Below are 22,880 nucleotides of genomic sequence, written 5' to 3' on the forward strand. Positions count from 1 at the left end.
TCTCTCTGACTGCTTCCTGCTGAACAGGGGCGGAGAAGGGAGTGAGGGCTTGAGGATTGGGAGGAAAGGGTTGATAGGACTCCCCACAGTAAGGATGAGTAGATGTGGACTCTTCAGGTTGGAAATCAATGAAGGTTCCCTGTAAGCATAGGTCGAGGACCTATTAATTCCAATGGTGCCAAGAGGATATGGGTGTCAGGAGCCGAGTGTCTGCGGCCATTGTTTCCAGGAACAGTTTCCAGCGGAGAGAGGGGTCCATCTCAGCATGTGGTGAGGAGGTTACGTGAGGGTGATGGATCTTCTGTGGCCAGAAGCTGGTAGTTCCTGAGTAAAAGCTGGTTGAAAGCTTGATTAGAGATTTTTCCGACTTGGGATTTGATGAACTTTATTATACAGGGTAAGAAGAGACAGGCGAGAAGAATGATTATTATGGGGCCTGCAATGGGCCAGACCCAGGTAAGGAGGGGGTTTGTTAGTATTGAAGAGAATGGGTTGGAATTGGAAGCAGAGTGGAGACTGGAGGCAAGGTCGGTGAGTTTGGTAATGTCAGTTTCTACAATGCCGGATTCATTGATGTAATAGCAGCACTCTTCCCGGAGGAAGACGCACGTGCCGCCCTTCTCTGTAAGCAGATCTAAGGCCCGCCGGTTTTGAAGGGTGACCTTAGCTAGCGAAGTGACCTGTCTTTGGAGAGAGGCTAGGGAATCGGCAGTGGATGTCAGGGCTCCCTCAAGTTTGGTGTTGAAATCTTTAATAGCCCATAGAGAGTGACCCAAGGCTCCTCCTGAAAACCCTGCCCCAATGGCTGAGGTGGTCAAAGAGATACTGACCATGATGGGAAGGAAAGCAGCCCTTTTTGTGCACCAGGGCAAGGGAGGTTGGAGCTCAAGGAATTCTGCCATGCTGTAAAGTGTAAGCTGTGGGATTAGGGTGACGAGAATGCAGGGTGTGCTGGAGTTGGGAGGCAGTGAAGTGCACTGGAGGGGGGTGGAGTCGGGCCTACACAGTGGTGGATGGTGAGATTATCTGCGTATTCTGGTTCCCATAGTGGTATGTCTGCCAGGGGGCAGAGGGGTTGTCTTTCTGCATGGAAGGAGTAGTTGGAAATATTAAGGGGCACGGCGGCCAGCAGTGGGCGCTGTAGTGATGCACACAAGAAACAATTGGTGCTGTTAAGGGTGTGGTTGAGAAAGATGGTGGTTTCCTGAATGAACTGTAATGAAGAGTAGGAGAAATGGGAAGAGGGGTGGGGATAAGAAGATGAAGAGGTGCCGTCAGGAGTTTGGATAATGACTTTTTCGGAATGTCTGCTATCTGATGCAACTTGAGAGATCTGGGAATGAGAGGGAACATACTTTCGAGAGATATGAAGGGTACCATGGGGGGTCAAGGACCCCCCATAGTAAACTGAGGCTGTGACTCCGGCAGCCCATCGAGAGTCCCAGGGATCTGGGATTGATAAGGAGAATGAGCCATTGGGATATTTCATGAAATGGTTGGAGGAGTAATACTGTGGGTACTGGAAGTTACCCATGTAGTGAATGGCGCAAGACCAGTAGGGACATCTCCTGTAGGTGTCTGGCCATCACCTGCAATAGGATTGTTTTTGGTCATAGAGGAAGCAGAGGTAGGGAGAATAAAGGTAGCTGTTAGTGAACACTTCGGTGGAGGGAGGAAAGTGGAGGTATAAAGGCTCAGAGCAGCTTTTCAGAGGGCAGTCTTGTATGGCAATGAGGGCAGTAACTTTTGTTTGATGCTGTGTGTAAGTCTGTCTGACTTTGAATCACCATACAAAGGAGGCTGGGGTGATGGGGAAGACAATAGGAATGAGGAATAAAAGCGAGAGAGCAGTAAAGGAGGAAAAAGTCATGATTCGGGTATGGATGGCAAAGGGGGTGAACGGGATTTTGGAGGAAAGAGGACAGTAAGGTCAGGAGTCTGGAGGGAGGGAGAGTCTGTAAACTTTTGTAGGTTAAGAGATCTTTTAGGTGATGTGGGGACAGAATGGTAAGGGGCGCCCTGAATGTCAGTCTATGTATGAGCTGCCTTCTGTAAGAGCTGTCTAGCGGCTAATGCTCGTAGGCAGGGGGCCCATCCCTGAACTGTGGGGTCTAATTGCTTGGAGAGATAAGCCACTGGGGCAAAGGATGGGCCATAATATTCGCATAGGACTCCTAGAGCTTGACTGGACCTCTCATGAATGTATAATGAGAAGGGCTTCGACAAATCAGGAAGATGGAGAGCTGGGGCTTCTACAAGGGCTTGATGGAGCTTAATGAAGGAGTGTCGGAGTGAGGAGGATAATGGTTCTTTAGGGGGGCCATTGCTGAGGTCATATAGGGGTCTTGCCAACAGGGAGAAGTTAGGGATCCACGCTCTAAAATACCTAGCCAGGCCTAGAAAGGAAAGGATTTCTGTCTTGCCAGCCCCACTACGGCGGGCTTAGGATGGGGGTTGTTTGTCCAGCCTCCCCTTCGGGTGGTTGGGCAATCAGATCCCCAGTGGCCCTTTTTGTGGCATCTGGGGCATGGGGTGGTAGGAGATCTGGGGGAGGGGCACGCCCTTGACCAATGTCCCTCTTTTCTGCACTTGAAACAAGCTCCTGGGGGGGGGCTTGTTTGTAGAGGAGCGCCCAGGTTGTGGTTTTCTCAGCTGGGCCAACATTTGGAAATTGGCCTGATCAGCCTTTTGTTTACAGCACTCTTTCTCCTCCTCCCGGTTATGGAAGACTTTAAAGGCTACTGTTAGGATCTCAGTCTGTGGGGTAGTGGGGCTCTGTTCTAACTTTCTGAGTTTAGCTTTAATGTCGGGGTAGCTTTGAGCTAGGAAGTATGTCATAAGGACGTGTCTTCCATCAGGCGTTTCTGGGTCAAGGCTGGTATACTGTAATAGGGCTTGAGTGAGTCTGTCTAAGCTACGTCCTGGAGTGGGGGGCGATAATTTTGGGAGGCCCACAGGACCGAGTCTGAGGGGGACTGAAGGGTTCTGGCTCAGTCTGTGGGGGAGTGACGCGGTCTAGCCGCGCCTAGTTGAGCAGGTCCTGAAGTGCAGAAGGGGGGCAAAGAAAATAAAGAAAGATAGAATCTGACCCACATGTCGCCAGCCAGCAGCCCAGCTGCTTGCCTCTGCCACTCTAGTTGGGCTTGAATTCATGACTCTGAGGTTAAGAGTCCCATGCTCTACTAACTGAGCTACAGCAGGGCTCCAGTTAATTGCTTATGGAATGCATAAGCAGAATGTCATTTGTTCTCCATTCCTGCCACATCGGCAAGTGGGGGAAGGGCATAGCTAGAAGCAGGGGCGGTGTTTCTACACATCCTCAAGGTCTCCCTATTTTCAGAGTGAGGAGTCTTGGCTCATCTTCGAGGACAAGATATGTTTTTGTGGACAGATAACTTCCAAGGACTGCACCTGTTGTTCTCTAGCTTGTGCTTTCCCATGCTGCGTTCAGACATGGGGGAAGGTGCTTTCCCATTCTCCCTACAAACATGTGAGAAGACAAAGGCCATCCCTAACAGGGGAGAAACAGGTGATGAGGGCAAAGACAGAGGAGGCCCCTGGGACCTAGTTAAAGGGGGGGCTGAAAGGCTCAGGCTTAATCTGCGGGGGACAAAGGTGGAGGAGGTGAGATGGGGGAGGAGATGGTGGGGGAGGAAGGGAGAAGGGCTGTTGTAGGAGAAGAAGGGGAAGGGAGTGAACGGGAGGCTTTTGTGGGGGTGTTGGCTTGCAGGCTAGGAGAACTTGGGAGGGGGCGGGGGAGAAGGAGGTGGAAAGCTTCGATATAGGGAATCTCCTTCCATTTTTTCAGGCACTGGCAGTAGTTAAAAAGATCGTGAGTGATGTTAGGATCAAGAGTTCCCCCTGCGGGCCATTGGTTGTTATTGTCTAGGGGGTATGTCGGCCAATCTTGGGAGCAATATTTACAGAGAAGTTTTGGTTTTATATCAGGCGTCATGGAGAGGGTAGCCAGATGCTTAAGCAGGCATTCAAGAGGTGAACTTTCAGGGAGGGATGAGGAGACTCCCATGGCTAAAGGACAGAGAAGGAGACAAATAGGGGAAGATGAACGGAGATCCTTGGACTGGAAGCAGACCGCAAGGAGACAAAGGGCATCCCCGATGATCCTTGGTGGTCTGTGGAAACTCGTTTATGAGTCGGAATTTCTTAGGAAGTGTGGGTCGTCACCTAGACTTCCCTAAGAAGGCAGAGTGCCGGAGTCACGAGGTACCTAGTGCTAGGAATTTTCAGCAGACAGAACAGATTTTGGTGGACAGAACAGAAGGAAGGGGGGGAAAGGGAGCATTCTCATCCGCAGAGGAGTCACCTTGTTTATGGCTGTTGGAGGGGGGACCTGAGGGTCTGCCGCAGCTGTGAAGACCTGAGGCGGGGATTTATGGCTGTCGGAGGAGGGGCCTGAGGGTCCGCCACAGCCGTGAAGGCCTGAGGTGGGGAGAGTTCCCTCCTCGTCCCCGAGCGTCAGGGCCTTGCCGGATGATCACAGTCAATGGCACTGCGATAGCTCGGGGAAGAGTGGCCCACCCCGGGGAAATTTTGCTTAAAAAGTTTCAGCACTGATGGAAGGGATGGTGAGTGTGTTTATGACTGTCAGAGGAGGGGCATGAGGGTCCGCTGCTGCCGTGAAGGCCTGAGGCGGGGATTTATGGCTGTTGGAAGAGGGGCCTGAGGGTCCGCCACAGTCGTGAAGGCCTGAGGCGGGGAGAGTTCCCTCCTCATCCCCAAGCGTCAGGGCCTTGCCAGACGATCATGGTCAATGGCACTGCAATAGCTTGGGGAAGAGTGGCCCACTCCAGGGGAAAACTTACCTAAAGGCCAGAGAGGAGTGGTGAGTGTGATGAGCCAGTGCTGGAAAAAGAGGACGAGGGCAAGCTGCTGCTGGTGTCAGGGGGAAGACGGGGCCCAGTTGGGGTGTCCCGTCTTCCGGGTTTCGGCACCAATGAAAGTAAAGGAGCGACACACAGCAGCAATTCTCTGGAGAATTCCACTTTATTAGGGAAAGGTGCTGGGTTATATAGGAAGGGACATGAGCTGATTGTGGTGTTATTTCTACGGGGCTGGTGGCTATTGGCTAGGTGCTGGGATTGGGAGGGGAGCGAGAGGTGATTGGGCTTCAGGTGGCGCCAGTGGGAACCGAGGACCCTGAAGAGAAGCTGGAAGTTCCCCATATTACTGGTGGGGGCCCTTCAGGGGTTCTTGTTCATGAAGGCAAAGAATGAATGAGCTTCACAAACACTCAAGGTAGGAGACCAAGGTACAGGTTTTTATTTAGAAATAAAGTGAGGAAAGAGCTCTTGTCTTATGCCAGGAGGGGACAAGAGAGCCCATGATGGTGCGTTGTCTAGGGGTTTTATAGGCAGCTGAGGATTTTTCGAGAACATCAAAAAAAGGCTTAGGGGTGTGGACTTGTAGCACCTGCCCTGTCCTCAAGGTGGGCTGGGTCATAGTCTGATTGCTAGGGCTGACAGTGGAGTCATGGGTTATGCTTATACCCTTGCAGAACACTCAAACATTCCAGGCCAAATTGCTCCTGGCCTTTTGACCTTTAACTAATCTCTCTGAAGATGTCTATATCTATACCTCAGAGAATTAGTGTGACCTTGACTTTGCATAATGCTTAGCACAGAGTTTCAGTAGGGACTTCTTTGCCCATTCTTACATTGCTCTGACTGTAAATATTCCACCCTGCTTTTTCTGGAGATCCTCACTCTACTCTGACTACACCCACGGTACAACAGCCATCTGAGGCAATGTAGTTTATTTGGAAAATCAGTTAGATTCTAAGATCTGGGCATAATACCTTACCAATTGGCCACAAATACATATAATTATTAGCTTTCCTAGCTATGTGAAGCTTAGTCTAGTAGTGAAAAAAACCTTTTTCCTGGGCCTGAGATCTGAAAGAAATTTGTTGCAGAGACATACTGATAATTGTTTTTATCATTGTAAGATAAATTATAACTGAAATAAGCAGGCAACAAGAGGCAACAAAAGGCCAGGAAGTTCATTTGAGTGCAATCCTGGGCGAGGTTCACCAGTCTGCGCTAATACAGGCTGGGGAAGTCACGCGCAACCATACAGGTGGGGAGTTTTTAAAGAAGATAGGGGGAGGCAGAGCATAGATTTACAGCAGCGTGAGGATTGGCTAGCCCAAGGCACATTTTTCAGGTTGGGAGGGGGGAGCAGCTGGGGACTTTGGCACGTCATCAGTGTCCGATGTGCTCACCCCTCCCTTCAGTGCCTCCAACCTTACATTTCAGCCTTTTGGTTATAATGGGCGCCAACTTTATCTGGCTACTTCTGCCTGAGGAGGGGTGGCGTGGGTAGGGTTGAGGCTGGTGGGAGGCCAGAGGAGGCTTGAAGGGCGAGTACTGATGTAACCACATGGTCTTGTTTACTTCTACTGTCTGACCTCTCTATCGGTGGTTGGAGCTTCTAGCAGATATGTTGTCTTCGTCTCTCAGGACAGATATATCTAGCATGATCACTCAGGCTTTGCCCTGTCTAGTACTCTAGTCAGGATGATGAGAGACAGACTGAGCCTTGTTTGTAACAGGCAGCCTGGATGAAAGAATGGAAAGATGAGCATTGGGCGGGACAAGGGGGTATCTTTCTTAGGAGTGAGAAGTAAGGTAGGTAGGAGAGGTGTCCGGGGGAACTTGAGATAAGAGAGTATAAGGGTTAGGGATGACCAGGTGAAGAGGGACTACAGCTTCCTTGATTATCTGCAGGTTTTGAACAAGCTGTTAGGTTCCCGATGGCTTCTTAACTGGAAGGATTGGAGTGTTACAGGGAGAATTATTTGGTAACAGAAGCCTTTGGGAAAGAAGATGGTTAATGATAGGTAGGATGCCCTTGCGATGGGCTTGGGAAATAGGAAATTGGGGTCTAGAAGGAGAGGAGGATGGGTCTTTGAGGCAGATGAGGACTGGAGAATGATGGCTCGACACTACAGGACTAGAGGTATCTCAGACTATCAGGTTAATGTCGGTCGATGGTACAGGAGGGTCTGTGGAGGGCTCAGGGCTACAACTTATATTGGCTAAGATGATGAGTGAGCTCAGTTGGGGATGACTAAGAGGCAGGGAGATAGAGGCACCAAGCTTGGAGAGATCTCTCCCTAACAAAGGGAAGGGACAGGACAGGATGACTAGAAATGAGTGGGTAAGAAGATGGCTCTCAAACGTGTAGGCTACTGGACCTGTCTCTAGAGGCTTAGAGGGGGTTCCCATGACACCCACAACCAAGACCTCAGAAGGATGTAAACGCCCATGAAAGGAAGGTAAAACAGAGTAGGCAGCCTCCGTGTCCACCAAAAAGGAGATGGACTTACCCACTACTCACAGTGTGGCCCTGGTCTCAGCAAGGGTGATAGGGGTGTTTGAGTCTAGGCATCTTCAGTCTTTGAGTAGGCTCAGCAGGTCCAGAGGGGAGTCCCTTAGGGGGTCTTGCCTCTCACAAGAGGAGGATGACCTTCTCCAACTGGGCACTCTACTTTCCAATGACCTCTCTTACTTCAAACTGGGCAGGGTTTAGTCAGTGTGTTGGTCAGGTTGGGGCATCTCTTTGCCCAGTGGTCTTCTTGGCCACACCGGAAGTAGGGTACCAGAGGCTCAGGAGCTCCAGACCAGTCTTTGGTGTGATGAAACCCCTGTCCTGCTGGCCGCAGGGCCACTGCAAAGGCTTGGGTTTAGGACACTGTCCTCCTCTCATGTTCTTTACCACGGGTATTAAAGACTTTAAAGGCCATGGTTACCAGGTCACGGAGTGGAGTTTGGGGTTCCTCTTCTGCCTTTTTAACTTATGTCTTATGTAACTAATACTTGTTCTGGTGAAATCTAGTTCTTTACTAGTTTAGGAGTAATAAAACAGTGACTATAAATGACAAAGAACTTACAAATGACAATGATTAAAGACCTGATGAGAGCTTACTGTAAGACAGTTGACATAAGGAAATTTGGATATTTTTCTAACACAAAACATTCAGTAACAAAGTTTAGCATCATTCCCCTTGACAGTGCCTTCTAGGCAATTTAGCAGGTAAGTTTGTATCAGAGAAATAAGCTAAATTGGCTACTTTCTCTAATTAGAAAAAAAAGCCAAATTGGCCAAATACTTTCTCTAATGAGAAAAAATTCTTCTGACATGTTCCAGGGGCCCTCTGGAAAATATCAGAGTTAACTAGAGGTAAAAGCACCTTTTTGAATTTGATTTTGGGAAGCTGTTAAAGTTTTTTTAAGGCATTTGTTTAAATAGAATCATAAGTTACTATGAAACAATACCTATTTAACTAGAATGACAAAAAAAGATTTTAAAGGCAAATACAGAAGGTTACACAGTTATTAGCAAAGCTTAGCTTTTAGTTTTTTCATATTAAGATCTCATTATATTAAATATTCAGACAACTCATTGAGACTTTAAGCATGAGAACTGTTTTGATAAAGCAATTAGAGAACCCTTTGCAATCTTTCACTATTAAGAGCAGACTAACAGTTAAGAAAACTTTGTTTTTACAGTGTTCTCCTTTTTTAAATAAATAGCTGTACTTTAGAACAATTACTTTCTTTTACCCTCAACAAAATGAATTTCCATTCTTTATACTTTCTCTTATTAAAACACACATCCTTTTAGCAAGTAGAGATGTTTTCTTCTTAAATAGCTTTAATTAGACCTCAAAACTATTAGGAACTTTAATTTTCAGTGAACACTGAGAAGTGGGCTATTGTAAACCATTGCACTAGCATTCTTTAGATTAACAAATTCATGAACACACTTTATAATTCCTGACACCATGTGCTTTACAGCATAATCTCTAAGCACAAAATATGTCTACTTAACTTAGCAAAACTTTAAGATTTTAGGTCACTACAAAAATTTTCAGGCTGCATGCAGGCACACACACTGCAATACACAATCACTAAGATGTTCACTTGCTACTCCTAGCTCACCCACTCCCAACAACTACACAGACCACTTACAAAGTGGCGGGTGTGGGAAGGGGTGTAGGGTAGGGAGAGAAAGGAGGCAGGTCTGTGCTGGGAGGAGTCTTGTCCGTGGCTTCCAGAACTGGAGGGTGGGAGGAGCATGTTCCAGTGGGGGAAGAGGGCGGTGAAGGTGGAAGGAGAAGGGAGGGGGTGGTGCAGCCACCAGAAGAGGAGAGGAGCAGGAAGACAGCATGGTTGAGAATGTAGGACTTTAGGATGGCAGCAACATGGGGGAGGAAAAAGAACTTAAAGATGGTGGCAGAGAGGGGTGGGGGTAGCAAGCTGAGAGAGGTGGGAGACCAAGTTTCTCTGGCAGATCTGAAAAGGAAGAAGGACTGGGCAGAGTAAGAGGCTGACAATCCTTAACTGGAGATCAGGCCAGGAGAACCCAGGTCATTGAACACTTAACATAAAGGTCTGGGCAGGAGTGCAAAGTCCAAAAAGCCTGCACATATGGGATTTTACCCTACTTTCTGCTCTGGTGGCAATAATTAGTCAAGTTGGTGAGGAGGCCAAGATAGAAGGTTCCCTCAGGGGGCCAGCGAGATTGATTGTCCAAGGGATACTGAGGCCAGACCTCAGAGCAAAGAAAGACTAGCTTCTGTTTGCGAACTTCCTGGGACAAATATAGAGCAGCCAAATTAGAAATGAGACACCGCAGCGAGGTCTGAGCCTCTGCTTTCGAGGGCTGGTTCCCCATGTCTGCATCAGCCTCCCAACTAATCCCACTGAGAAGAGCGCCCAGCATCCCAAGCACGCCAAGTCAGGGGAGACAGCCTAGGAGCCTGGGTGAGGGACGTCTCCCCCACCGCAGGGCCAGGGGTGGGTATCCTGGATGCCCGCAGCCAATGGGCTGGATGCCCCAACCTTGACATAGCTATGATTTCTAACGAACCAGGTGAAAATGGGTTAGGAAGGGAAACAGACCAGGGGAAACTGAGGGACTCACCAGAAAACAGTCCACACAAGTGGGGAGCAGGCTGAAGTCCTGGGTAGGGGAAGGAGGGCGCAGGGCTGCCGATGGCCAGTCGGGGCCCTGCACTCATGGTCCTTCCTGGGTTTTTTTGGCACCAAATGTAAGATAAATTCAAACCGAAATAAGCAGGCAACGAGAGGCAACAAAAGGCCAGGCGGTTTATTTGAGTGCAATCCTGGGCGAGGTTCACCAGTCTGCGCTAATACAGGCTGGGGAAGTCATGCACGACCAGACAGGTGGGGAGTTTTTAAAGAAGGTAGGGGGAGGCAGAGCATAGATTTACAGCGGCGCAAGGATTGGCTAGCCCAAGGCACAGTTTTCAGGCTGGGAGGGGGCAGCAGCTGGGGACTTTGGCATGTCATCAGTGTGACGTGCTCACCCCTTCCTCCGGTGCCTCCAACCTTACAATCATGATTCTTTGACAAATGAAAAACAATGTGAGATGAAAAACATTCTTAAAGACACAATGATATAAATTACCATCCTCTGATCATGAGAAATGGCCTTTGGATAGGCCATCAGGAAGTTTAAGTGTGAACTTGCTGTGTTACCTTGAGCAAGGCACCTCTCCTTTAGGCCTGAGTTTTTCCTGCTGAAAATAAGATAATCTCTGGGATTCATTCTCTACCTAGTTTCCTGTGAGTCTGTTTACCCCTCAACACTGTATCTGTGACAACTACAACCCATAGGGCTCTCAGTGGCACGATAAAGTGAGTTAAAAATTGTGGCCCACCTGCAAAAGGTATGTCTGTATATTAGCCCCAGAATCTGTGAATGTGACCCTATTGAGGAAAAGGGTCTTTGCAGGAGTAATTAAGAATCTTGAGGTGAGATCACCCTGTATTACCCAGGTTGGCCCTAAGTCCAATGACAAGTGTCCTTCTATGAGACAGAAAGGAAGACACACACACATGGAGGAGATGCCATGAGGAGGCAGAAGCTGAGACTGGAGCTGGGCAGCCACAGCCAAGGACTGCCTGGAACCATCAGAGTCAGAAAGAGGAAAGACACTTTCTTTGTGAAGTAAATAAGTCATGGGATGTAAGGCACAGCATGGTCACTATAGTTAATATGTTGTATATTTGAAAGTTACTGAGAGAGCAGATCTTAAAAATTCTCATTACAAGGAAAAAAATGTAACTGTGTGGTGATGGTTGTGAACAAAACTTACTGTGATGATCATTTGCAATGTATACACATACCGAATCATTGTATTGACACATGAAACTAATATAATGTTATAGTCAATTATATCTCAAAAAAAAGAGCTAGTGGCCAATAAAAGTGTATTGGCATTTGAAATAAAACAATTCTTAATGATAGACAATAAATGAAAGGGAAATTAGTTGGGAGGTCAACTACTACTGAACAGCAGGCATCGTTTACCCTTCCAAGTTGCACTCAAAGATACAGCTGAAAGGGCTGTGTGGAAATAAATTCTGTTTATTCTCTAGTGCTTAAAAACCATGTAGTATCTTTGAGACAGGGGCCATGAGCTTAGACAGAATAGGATGAGGGCCTCTGGAAAGAGCAAGGCAGGATATTTACAGTCAGAGCAATGTAACTACATGCAAGGAAATCCCCCTACCAAACTCTGTGTTAAACATTAAGCTCTAGAGTCATTCTTCAGTGAGATCAGTTAATATTCCCCAGATAAAGAGGAGCACATGTTTTTATTATGTTAATCATTTTTAATCATGTGTAAGATTCACTTTAGCATACTAAAGGTCCAGGCCTATGTGCTGTCTTTCCTCCTTCAGACCTGATGAGGTGATTTGCAAACTGGGCAACTAATTTAGCATGCAGACCCAGTTGTAAAGGATATAGTAAAAGGCAGGAAGGATTCCACCTTAAAGATAAGATTGTATTTTAACACCCAGGATGTTTAAGAAGTAAGATTCTTAACTTACTCTTTAGCAAACAATACCTCAGCCCACCGTAGGGGCTGGGCAGGTGGCCTTGTTTGACATGCTCCCAGACCAAGATGCTGGTGTCTCAGGTAGAAATCAGAGCAGGAAGTTGCTTGTGTTAACTGTTAATTCTAAATATTCAGGAACCACTTAACAAGTCCACACCCATAAGCCTTTATCCCCCAAATCCTCAAGTGCCTATAAAACCCCTAGAAAATGTACCACTACGGGCTCTCTTGTCCCCTCCCGGCATGAGCCAGGAGCTCTGTCTGTCCTCTCACTGTATCTCTCAATAAAAGCCTCTGCCCTGACTCTCCTGCCTTGACTGTTTGCTAATTTCATTCTTCGACTCTGCAAACAAGAACCCTGGCATCATTTTTAGGTACCTTTATGTATTTTTATGTGGTATAGGTATTTTTACATACTAATATCAAATTTGGACTCAAACTCAGTTTAAGGCAACACCAACATGATTGGTAGGTTTTCTGTCCACCGAAAATGAGGTTTTTCTAGATTGCCTCTCAGATCTCTTCCAATTTCAAATCCCTGAGCCTGTGAATTCTAATGTATCATATAGCTGGGTGCTTTTTTCCAGATAAAATGACTTTCTCTGAACTGTTAGGCAAATTCTCCTCGCTCATTGTCCTTGATTCATGCCACTGTACTCATGGCCCCAGTTGTGGCTGTGTTTTCTTTCCAGTTGTGGCTGTGTTTTCTTTGAGGTCCTAGGAATGAACCTCAGGCACCCTGTAACTTTGGAAAATCACTTTATCATAATAAATAATGTTCTCTTTATTATAATACTCATGAGGCCAATGGGAGACAACAGAGTGGTATCTGAAATGCTGTAGCTATTTAAACCCCAAGTCAGAAAGTGTTTTAGCTTGCCTACAGGGCCCTTTTCTGTGCTGAGGCCTCCTGTCCTGGTGTTTGAGACAGAGAATGTTTAAGCAGGGAGTCTGACTGGAGCAGCAAAGGTTTCATAAAATTCATATTTTAAAGCTACCTTTGTATAACCTATTAATAACTGCAAAAGCATATCATCTTTTGTCTTTTTCCTATATTCTACCAAAGGAGACTGGTACAAGTATATAGGAAGAGACCCAATGTGTCTGAACTTTCCCCCTTCCCACCTTTTTTTTGGTAGCTAGGCACCTTAGCACTTCAGATTTTTAAGCTTATGAATTTTAAGCATATACTTCTGTATCAGTTACTTCTTCCGTCAGTTTTTCCAGGCCAAAATTATCATCTGTAGAGGTCATGATTCAGTCTGAAAACCCACCTATGTCAAGTTGGCTGTCTCTGCTGAGGTCTCCTTTGGTTTGGTTTGGGAGGCTCCTATAGCTCTGCCACTTCCTGGTCCTGAAAGAGCAATCTTTGGCTTACAGAAGAGTCGGGAACCCATTGGCCTGTAAGCCGGTCTCCCTTTAGAAACAGATGTAGCTCTTCCTTATAGTATCACAGTTTCCTGGCAGTAGAACCTGAGTAATCTCTTTTGAGACTATTGGGCTTTTCTCTTTATGCTTCTTCTAAACATTCAGGCTCTTCCCTTAAGTGTTATTTTCCTCAATAGGCTGAGGCTTTTGAAAAACAAAAGCCAGTTAAGTCTAGTGAGAGCTACTTCTGCTTTCTTGGTACATCACTCTTTCAATAATTTTTCTTTTTGTTGGTACATCACTCTTTTTTTTTTTTTGAGAGGGCATCTCTCATATTTATTGATCAAATGGTTGTTAACAACAATAAAATTCAGTATAGGGGGGTCAATGCTCAATGTACAATCATTAATCCATCTCAAGCCTAATTCTCATCAGTCTCCAATCTTCTGAAGCATAACGAACAAGTTCTTACATGGTGAACGAATTCTTACATAGTGAATAAATTCTTACATGGTGAACAGTACAAGGGCATTCATCACAGAAACTTTCGGTTTTGATCACGCATTATGAACTATAAACAATCAGGTCAAATAGGAATATTCGTTTGATTTTTATACTTGATTTATATGTTGATCCCACATTTCTCCCTTCATTATTATTATTATTATTTTTATTTTTAATAAAATGCTGAAGTGGTAGGTAGATGCAAGATAAAGGTAGAAAACATAGTTTAGTGCTGTAAGAGGGCAAATGTAGATGATCAGGTGTGTGCCTATGGACTAAGTATTAATCCAAGCTAGACAAGGGCAGCAAAACATCCACGGATGCAGAAGATTTCTCTCAAAGCAGGGGGGGTGAGGTTCTGAGCCTCACCTCTGTTGATCCCCAATTTCTCACCTGATGGCCCCCCTGCGACTGTGCCTGTCTTAGGTTGTTCCTCCCTTGAGGAATCTTACCCGTCTCTGGCTAACCAGTCATCTTCCGGGGCCATACAGGGAAATGTAAAGTTGTTAAGTGAGAGAGAAGCCATATTGTTAGAAAAGGTTAGCTTTTTACTTCTTTGCAGATTTATGCCCTGTGGCTTCTATGCCCAGCACTTGTCTCAAGGTATCTTTGCCACCTGGAGGAATTATGATACTCGGTAAATTCGATATGAGGCACGAATTCTATTTAAGGGTTGTAATTAGGAAGGAAGAAGAAAAGCTATAGAGGTAGCATATGGAAGAAAACATGGTATTCTGTGTATTTCCTGTTCCCCAAAATGGATTGTCTCTCCCATTATTAGCACCCCAAACCAGGTGAACCTATATTGACACATCATAATCACCCAAGGTCCATAGCTAACATCATGGTTACACTTTTCTTTTTGTTATCATTAATTTACAATTACATTAAGAATACTAGGGTCCCCCCTTCACCAAGTCCCGCCCACAAACCCTATTACAGTCACTGTCCATCAGCATAGTAAGATGTTTGGCTTTAAATAGCTACAGCAGTTCAGATACCACTCTGTTGTCTCTCATTGGCCTGTGTTGCACAGCCCTCCCCATAGCCCTCCCCCACATTATGCATGCTAATCATAACACCCCTTTTCTTTCCCCACCCTTATCCCTTCCTTCCCACCCATTCTCCCCAGTCCCTTTCCCTTTGATAACTGTTAGTCCATTCTTGGGTTCTGTGATTCAGCTGCTGTTTTGTTCCTTCAGTTTTTCTTTGTTCTTATACTCCACATACGAGTGAAATCATTTGGTATTTGTCTTTCTCTGCCTGGTTTATTTCACTGAGCATAATACCCTCTAGCTCCATCCATGTTGTTGCAAATGGTAGGATTTGTTTTCTTCTTATGGCTGAATAATATTCCATTGTGTATATGTAACACATCTTCTTTATCCATTCATCTACTGATGGACATTTAGGTTGCTTCCATTTCTTGGCTGTTGTAAATAGTGCTGCGATAAACATAGGGGTGCATCTGTCTTTTTCAAACTGGGCTGCTACATTCTTAGGGTAAATTCCTAGAAGTGGAATTCCTGGGTCAAATGATATTTCTATGTTGAGCTTTTTGAGGAACCTCCATACTGCTTTCCATAATGGTTGAACTAATTTGCATTCCCACCAGCAGTGTAGGAGGGATCCCCTTTCTCCACTACCTCACCAACATTTGTTTTTGTTTGTCTTTTGAATGGAAGCCATCTTTACTGGTTTGAGGTGATATCTCATTGTGGTTTTAATTTGCATTTCTCTGATAACTAGTGATGTGGAGCATCTTTTCATGTGTTTGTTGGCCATCTGCATTTCTTCTTTGGAGAACTGTCTGTTCAGCTCCGCCCATTTTTTAATTGGATTATTTGCTTTTTGTTTGTTGAGGTGCATGAGCTCTTTATATATTTTGGATGTCAACCCTTTATCAGATCTGTCATTTATGAATATTTTCTCCCATACTGTAGGGTACCTTTTTGTTCTATTGATGGTGTCCTTTGCTGTACAGAAGCTTTTCATCTTGATGTAGTCCCACTTGTTCATTTTTGCTTTTGTTTCCCTTGCCAGGGAAGATATGTTCATGAAGAAGTCACTCATGTTTATGTCCAAGAGACTTTTGTCTATGTTTTTTTCTAAGAGTTTTATGGTTTCATGACTTACATTCAGGTCTCTGATCCATTTCGAATTTACTTTTGTGTATGGGGTTGGACAGTGATCCAGTTTCATTCTCTTACATGCAGCTGTCCAGTTTTGCCAGCACCATCTGTTGAAGAGACTGTCATTTCTGCATTGTATGTCCATGGCTCCTTTATCGTATATTAATTGACCATATATGTTTGGGTTAATGTCTGGATTCTCTATTCTGTTCCACTGGTCTGTGACTCTGTTCTTGTTCCAGTACCAAATTGTCTTGATTACTGTAGCTTTGTAGGAGAGCTTGAAGTTGGGCAGTGAGATCCCCCCCTTTTATTCTTACTACTGAGGATTGCTTTGGCTATTTGGGGTCTTTGGTGTTTCCATATGAATTTTTGAACTATTTCAGTTCGTTGAAGAATGCTGTTGGTAATTTGATAGGGATTGCGTCAAATCTGTATATTGCTTTGGGCAGGATGGCCATTTTGATGATATTAATTCTTCCTAGCCAAGAGCATGGGATGAGTTTCCATTTGTTAGTGTCCCCTTTAATTTCTCTTAAGAGTGACTTGTAGTTTTCAGGGTATAGGTCTTTCACTTCTTTGGTTAGGTTTATTCCTAGGTATTTTATTGTTTTTGATGCAGTTGTGAATGGAACTGTTTTCCTGATTTCTCGTTCTATTGGCTCATTGTTAGTGTATAGGAATGCCACAGATTTCTGTGTGTAATTTTGTATCCTACAACCTTGCTGTATTCCCATATCAGTTCTAGTAGTTTTGAAGTGGAGTCTAGGGTTTTTTATGTACAATATCATGTCATCTGCAAATAGTGACAGTTTAACTGCTTCTTTACAAATCTGGATTCCTTGTATTTCTTTGTTTTGTCTAATTGCTATGGCGAGGACCTCCAGTACTATGTTAAATAACAGTGGGGAGAGTGGGCATCCCTATCTTGTTCCTGATATCAGAGGAAAAGCTTTCAGTTTCTTGCTGTTCCGTATGATGTTAGCTGTGGGTTTATCATATATGGCCTTAATTATGCCGATGTACTTGCCCTCTATGCCCATTTTGTTAAGAGGTTTTATCATGCATGGATGTTGAATTTTGTTGAATGCTTTTTCAGCATCTCTGGAGATGATCATGTGGTTTTTGTCCTTTTTGTTTATGTGGTGGATGATGTTGATGGATTTTTGAATGCTGTACTATCCTTGCATCCCTGGGATGAATCCCACTTGGTCATGGTGTATGATTCCTTTGATGCTTTTTTGAATTCGGTTTGCTAATATTTTGTTGAGTATTTTTGCATCTACATTCATCAGGGATATTGGTCTGTAATTTTCTTTTTTGGTGTGGTCTTTGCCTGGTTTTGGTATTAGGGAAGATTCCCTCCTTTTCTATGTTTTGGAAAACTTTAAGGAGAATGGGTATTATGTCTTCTCTGTATGTCTGATAAAATTCCGAGGAAAATCCATCTGGCCTGGGGGTTTTGTTCTTGGGTAGTTTTTGATTACTGCTTCAATTTCTTTGCTCGTAATTGGTTTGTTTAAATTTTGTGTTTCTTCCTTGGTCAGTCTTGGAAGGTTCTATTTTTCTAGGAAGTTGTCCATTTCTCCTAGGTTTTCCAGCTTGTTAGCATATAGATTTTCATAGTATTCTCTAATAATTGTTTGTATTTCTGTGGGGTCTGTCATGATTTTTCCTTTCTTGTTTCTGATTCTGTTGATGTGTGTTGATTCTCTTTTTCTCTTAATATGTCTGGCTAGAGGCTTATCTATTTTGTTCATTTCCTCAAAGAACCAGCTCTTGGTTTCATTGATTTTTTCTATTGTTTTATTCTTCTCGATTTTATTTATTTCTTCTCTTATTTTTATTATATCCCTCCTTTTGCTGACTTTAGGCCTCATTTGTTCTTCTTTTTCCAGTTTTAATAATTGTGATGTTAGACTATTCATTTGGGATTGTTCTTCCATCTTTAAGTATGCCTAGATTGCTATATACTTTCCTCTTAAGACTGCTTTCACTGCATCCCATAGAAGTTGGGGCTTTGTATTGTTGTTGTCATTTGTTTTCATATATTGCTTGATTTCTATTTTAATTTGGTCATTGATCCATTGATTATTTAGGAGCATGTTGTTAAGCCTCCATGTGTTTGTGAGCCTTTTGCTTTCTTTGTACAATTAGTTTTATACATCTGTAGTCTGAGAAGTTGGTTGGTAGAATTTCAATCTTTTTGAATTTACTGAGGCTGTTTTTGTGGCCTAGTATGTGGTCTGTTCTGGAGAATGTTCCATGTGCACTTGAGAAGAATGTGTATCCTGTTGCTTTTGGATGTTGAGTTCTATAGATGCTTATTAGGGCCATCTGTTCTAGTGTGTTGTTCAGTGCCTCTGTGTCCTTGCTTATTTTATGTCTAGTGGATCTAACCTATGGAGTGAGTGGTGTGTTGAAGTCTCCTAAAATGAATGCATTCCCTTCTATTTCCTCCTTTAGTTCTGTTAGTATTTGTTTCACATATGCTGGTGCTCCTGTGTTGGGTGCATATATATTTATAATGGTTATATCCTCTTGTCAGACTGACCCCTTTATAATTATGTAGTGTCCTTTTTATCTCTTGTTACTTTCTTTGGTTTGAAGTCCATTTTGTCTGATACTAGTACTGCAACACCTGCTTTTTTCTCCCTGTTGTTTGCATGAAATATCTTTTTCCATCCCTTGACTTTTAGTCTGTGCATGTCTTTGGGTTAGAGGTGAGTCTCTTGTAAGTAGCGTATAGATGTGTCTTGCTTTTTTATCCATTCTGTTACTCTGTGTCTTTTGATTGGTTCATTCATTCCATTTACATTTAGGGTGATTATTGAAAGATATGTACTTATTGCCATTGCAGGCTTTAGATTCGTGGTTACCGAAGGTTCAAGGGTAGCTTCTTTAGTATCTTATTGTCTAACTTAACCTGCTTATTGATCTATTATAAACACTGTCTGGTGATTCTCTATTTCTCTCCCTTCTTATTCCTCCTCCTCCATTTTTCATATGTTTGGTGTTTTGTTCTGTGCCCTTTTGTGTTTCCTTTGACTGCTTTTGTGGGTATTTGATTTTATTTTTTGTCTTTATTTAGTATTTGGTTAGTGTGCTTTCTTTGCTGTGAGTTTATTTTCTCTGGTGACATCTATTTAGCGTTAGGAGTGCTCCCATCTAGAGCAGTCCCTCTAAAATACTCTGTACAGGTGGTTCGTGGGAAGCAAATTCCCTCAATTTTTGCTTTTCTGGGAATTGTTTAATCCCTTCTTCATATTTAAATGATAATTGTGCTGGATACAGTATTCTTGGTTCAAGGCCATTCTGTTTCATTGCATTCAATATATCATGCCGTTCTCTTCTGGCCTGTAAGGTTTCTGTTGAGAAGTCTGATGATAGCCTGATGGGTTTTCCTTTGTAGGTGACCTTTTTCCTCTGTCTTGTTGCCTTTAATACTCTGCCCTTGTTCTTGATCTTTGACATTTTAATTATTATGTGTCTTGGTGTTGTCCTCTTTCGGTCTCTTCTGTTGGGAGTTCTGTGTGCTTCTGTGGTCTGAGCAACTATTTCCTCCCCCAGTTTGGGGAAGTTTTCAGGAATTATTTCTTCAAAGACACTTTGCATCCCTTTTTCTCTATCTTCTTCTTCGGGTACCCCTATAATGCAAATATTGTTCCATTTGGATTGGTCACACAGTTCTCTTAATATTGTTTCTTTTCTGGAGATCCTTTTATCTCTCTCTCTGTGTCAGCTTCTCTGTGTTCCTATTCTTTGATTTCTATTCCATTAATGGCCTCTTTCACCTCATCTAGTCTGCTCTTAAGTCCTTCCAGAAATTTTTTCATTTCTGTAATCTCCTTCCAGACTTCATTCCTTAACTCTTGCATATTTCTCTGAAGATCCATCACCATGGTTATGAGCTTTATTTTGAATTCTTTTTCAGAGAGATTGGTTAGGTGTATCTCCTTCTCAGGGGTTGTCTGGACTATTTTGGCCTGGACTAAATTCTTATGCCTTTTCATGGCGATAGAGGTAGTTGTGGGGAGCTGGTGCCTGTGTCAGCTGGGAGAATGTCCCTTCTTGCTGGTTTGTGGCCTTCCTCTCCTGGGAGAACAGCAACCCCTAGCAGTTTGTGCTGGGGAGCTGTGAGCAGATGGGATCTCTGATTCTTGCCCAGCTGCCGTGGAAGTTCTGCCCAGTTGCTGTTGGTGTGGCCACTGCTGCTGTGGTGGAGTCATGCCAGAGGGGGATTGGGCTGGAGGCTGTTTATCACCATGAGGGGCCTCCAAGCTGTGCTCCCTCCCTGGGGGTTGGGGCGTCCGGAGTTCCCCGGGATTCCCAGCTACTGGTCTGATTGTGCCAGGGCACTTCCGTCCAGCTGTGAGGCCCCTGTCCCTTTAAGATTTTCAAAGGGCACTCACTTTTCTTTGTTCCAGGGGCCCCACTGCGGGGACCCACTCGCACCTTTTACTGTCCCGTTTTCCTACTATCCAGCACACCACGCACTGTGTGTTTGTGCTCCGCTGCGGATGGCTAAGGCTGGGTGTTTAGCAGTCCCAGGCTCCCTCTCCCTCCCCGCTCCGACTCCTCTCCTCTTGCCATGAGCTGGGATGAGGCACGCCTGGGTCCTGCCGGGCTGCAGCTTGTACCTTACCCCCTTCGCAAGGCGCTGGGTTCTCGCAGGTGTAGATGTAGTTTGGCTGTTGTTCTATGTCTTCTGGTGTCTCTTTTAGGAGTAGTTGTATTTGTTGTATTTTCAAAAATATATATGGTTTTGGGAGGAGATTTCCGCTGCTCTACTCATGCCACCATCTTGGCTCCGTCCCCCCATGGTTACACTTTTTTTAAAGAGAATATTTTATAGAATATACAGCATGTATTGCTATGGAAAGATATTCACAACATATTGTTTTGACTGGAAGTTAAAAAGATATCAGGATGACTCCAGTGTTTAAAAAGAAAATGTATGCTCATGAAGTCAGAATGGATATATACTACCATGCAACAGTGAGAATCTGTTATTGCTGGAATCTACATATCATATGCAACCTTTTCAGTAGCTGAATTGAGATTGATTCAGGAACTCACTGATACTGATGCCAGGGTTCTTGTTTGGGGAGTTGAAGAATGAACTTAGCAAACACTCAAGGTAGGAGAGCCAGAGACAGGCTTATATTTAGATATAAAGGGGAAAGAGCTCCTGACTTGCACCAGGAGGGGACAAGAGAACCGGGGTGGTGTGTTGTCTAGGGGATTTATAGGCAGTTGAGGATTTTTGGGAACTGCTAAAGGGCTTAGGGGTGTGGAGTTGTTAAAAGTGGTCTTAGGATGTTTGTCCTTGATGAGACATTAAGTCCTTTATAGCATGCTAAAGTGAATCTTACACATGATTATAAATGACTGGTATAATAAAAACATGGGCTATGCTGAGATACTCTCCTTGTCTGGGAAATATTAAGTAATCTCACTAAAGAATCACTCTAGAGCTTAATGTTTAACATGGAGTTTTAGTAGGGGGCTTCCTTGCATGTTGTTATACTTCTCTGACTGTAATTATCTTACCTTGCTTTTTCCAGAGGTCCTCACCCTACTCTGACTACACCCACGGTCCCTGTCTCAATACTACCTTCATTTATTTTGTATTGTGCTTAGTGTTTTTCTGTAATTTACTGCATAAGGGAGTAAGACCCGAATGTACTGGCAATACACAGAATCCTTGGCTCGTAGTTGTATTTAGCACAGTGGCAAATGACTTAAGTGTAATAAGAGGTGAAAGCTGTGATGGAGCTGGGTGTGCTTGGCAGTGCTTGGGCAGCTGGATCTGGGGTGGTCTCTCCTGGTGCATTAGGTGAAACCTCAACCCTGGCTGGGTTGGGTTTTTGACTCTGATCAAGAAAGAATTCTCAAACAGGTCAGGTGAGTGTAGGGAAGGAAGGAATTCATTAAGTGAGAGTAGTAGCAAATGGCAACAGCCATGCAGGCAGCAGAGAGCAAGGAAGAGCAGAGGGAGGAAAGAGAAGCTCATTGAACATCTGCTTGGCTTAGGGCAAATTCCTTGCCAATTCCTGAAGCCAGGGTCACCTGGTGTCATGTCTGCTTGAATCTGCACAGTTTGGGAACTAAGTCCCTACCACCCCAGGATCTGGGGGAGCCACAGAGCACTGGATGGAGTGAGATGATGTTTTGAAAACTTCCTGAAGCAAAGAAAGGAGATTTTGGGGTAGGCCACTGAAAGAGTATGATCATACAGCTGCAGTTCTTTCTGGGTCACCCAAGCAATGGGAACTTGCAAGTCCAAATCAGAGATCTCAGTAGCCCTTTCCTACTTGTCTGAAGTAGGAGATTGAAGACTATTGAGAAAATTGAATGAAATAGCAAAGCAACAAAGACGCTTACCACTGGAAGAGTGCAGAGACAAAACTCAAGTAAATTGAGCAGTGAGAAATCTTTATTTAAGGCAAAGCACGGGCAACCTCAGAGAGGAGGCATGCTTAAAGGCTTAGGATTCGGTCTTTCAAGGCTTTTTCAGAAGGGTGGGGGTGGGGGTACAGGTGGCATAGGCCTGACAGTTGGTCTCTTGATGTGTATCTCTGGTGAGAGTCATTATGTCATTATCCATAGTCTGTCCTCTAGATATTCTGTAAAATTAACTTAACGCAAGGAATTTATCGATCTTATTTTTCTCCAAGGTAGTGGTTACCCTCAAGCAGTGGGGACATATCATTTAGGACTGCTTGCCCTGCCTTAAGATGGGGTCAGTTAATGTCTAATTACCATAAAAGTTAGGAATCTTATCTCCTAACTCCCTGGTTTTAAAATGGAATCTTAGCCTTAAGACGGAGTCCCTCTTGTTCTTACTATACTATTTGTATCTCAGCATTTTTCATCATAGGCAGGAAAAATTAATCATGATGCTTGTCCCATGTCCCTGCCCTGCTTCAATGAGACTTGAAATAGCTGGAAAGTCTCAAGAAAAAAAGGGAAAAGAAACA

This window comes from Manis javanica, chromosome 3 (genome assembly GCF_040802235.1).
Source record: "Manis javanica isolate MJ-LG chromosome 3, MJ_LKY, whole genome shotgun sequence".
NCBI lineage: Eukaryota > Metazoa > Chordata > Mammalia > Pholidota > Manidae > Manis > Manis javanica.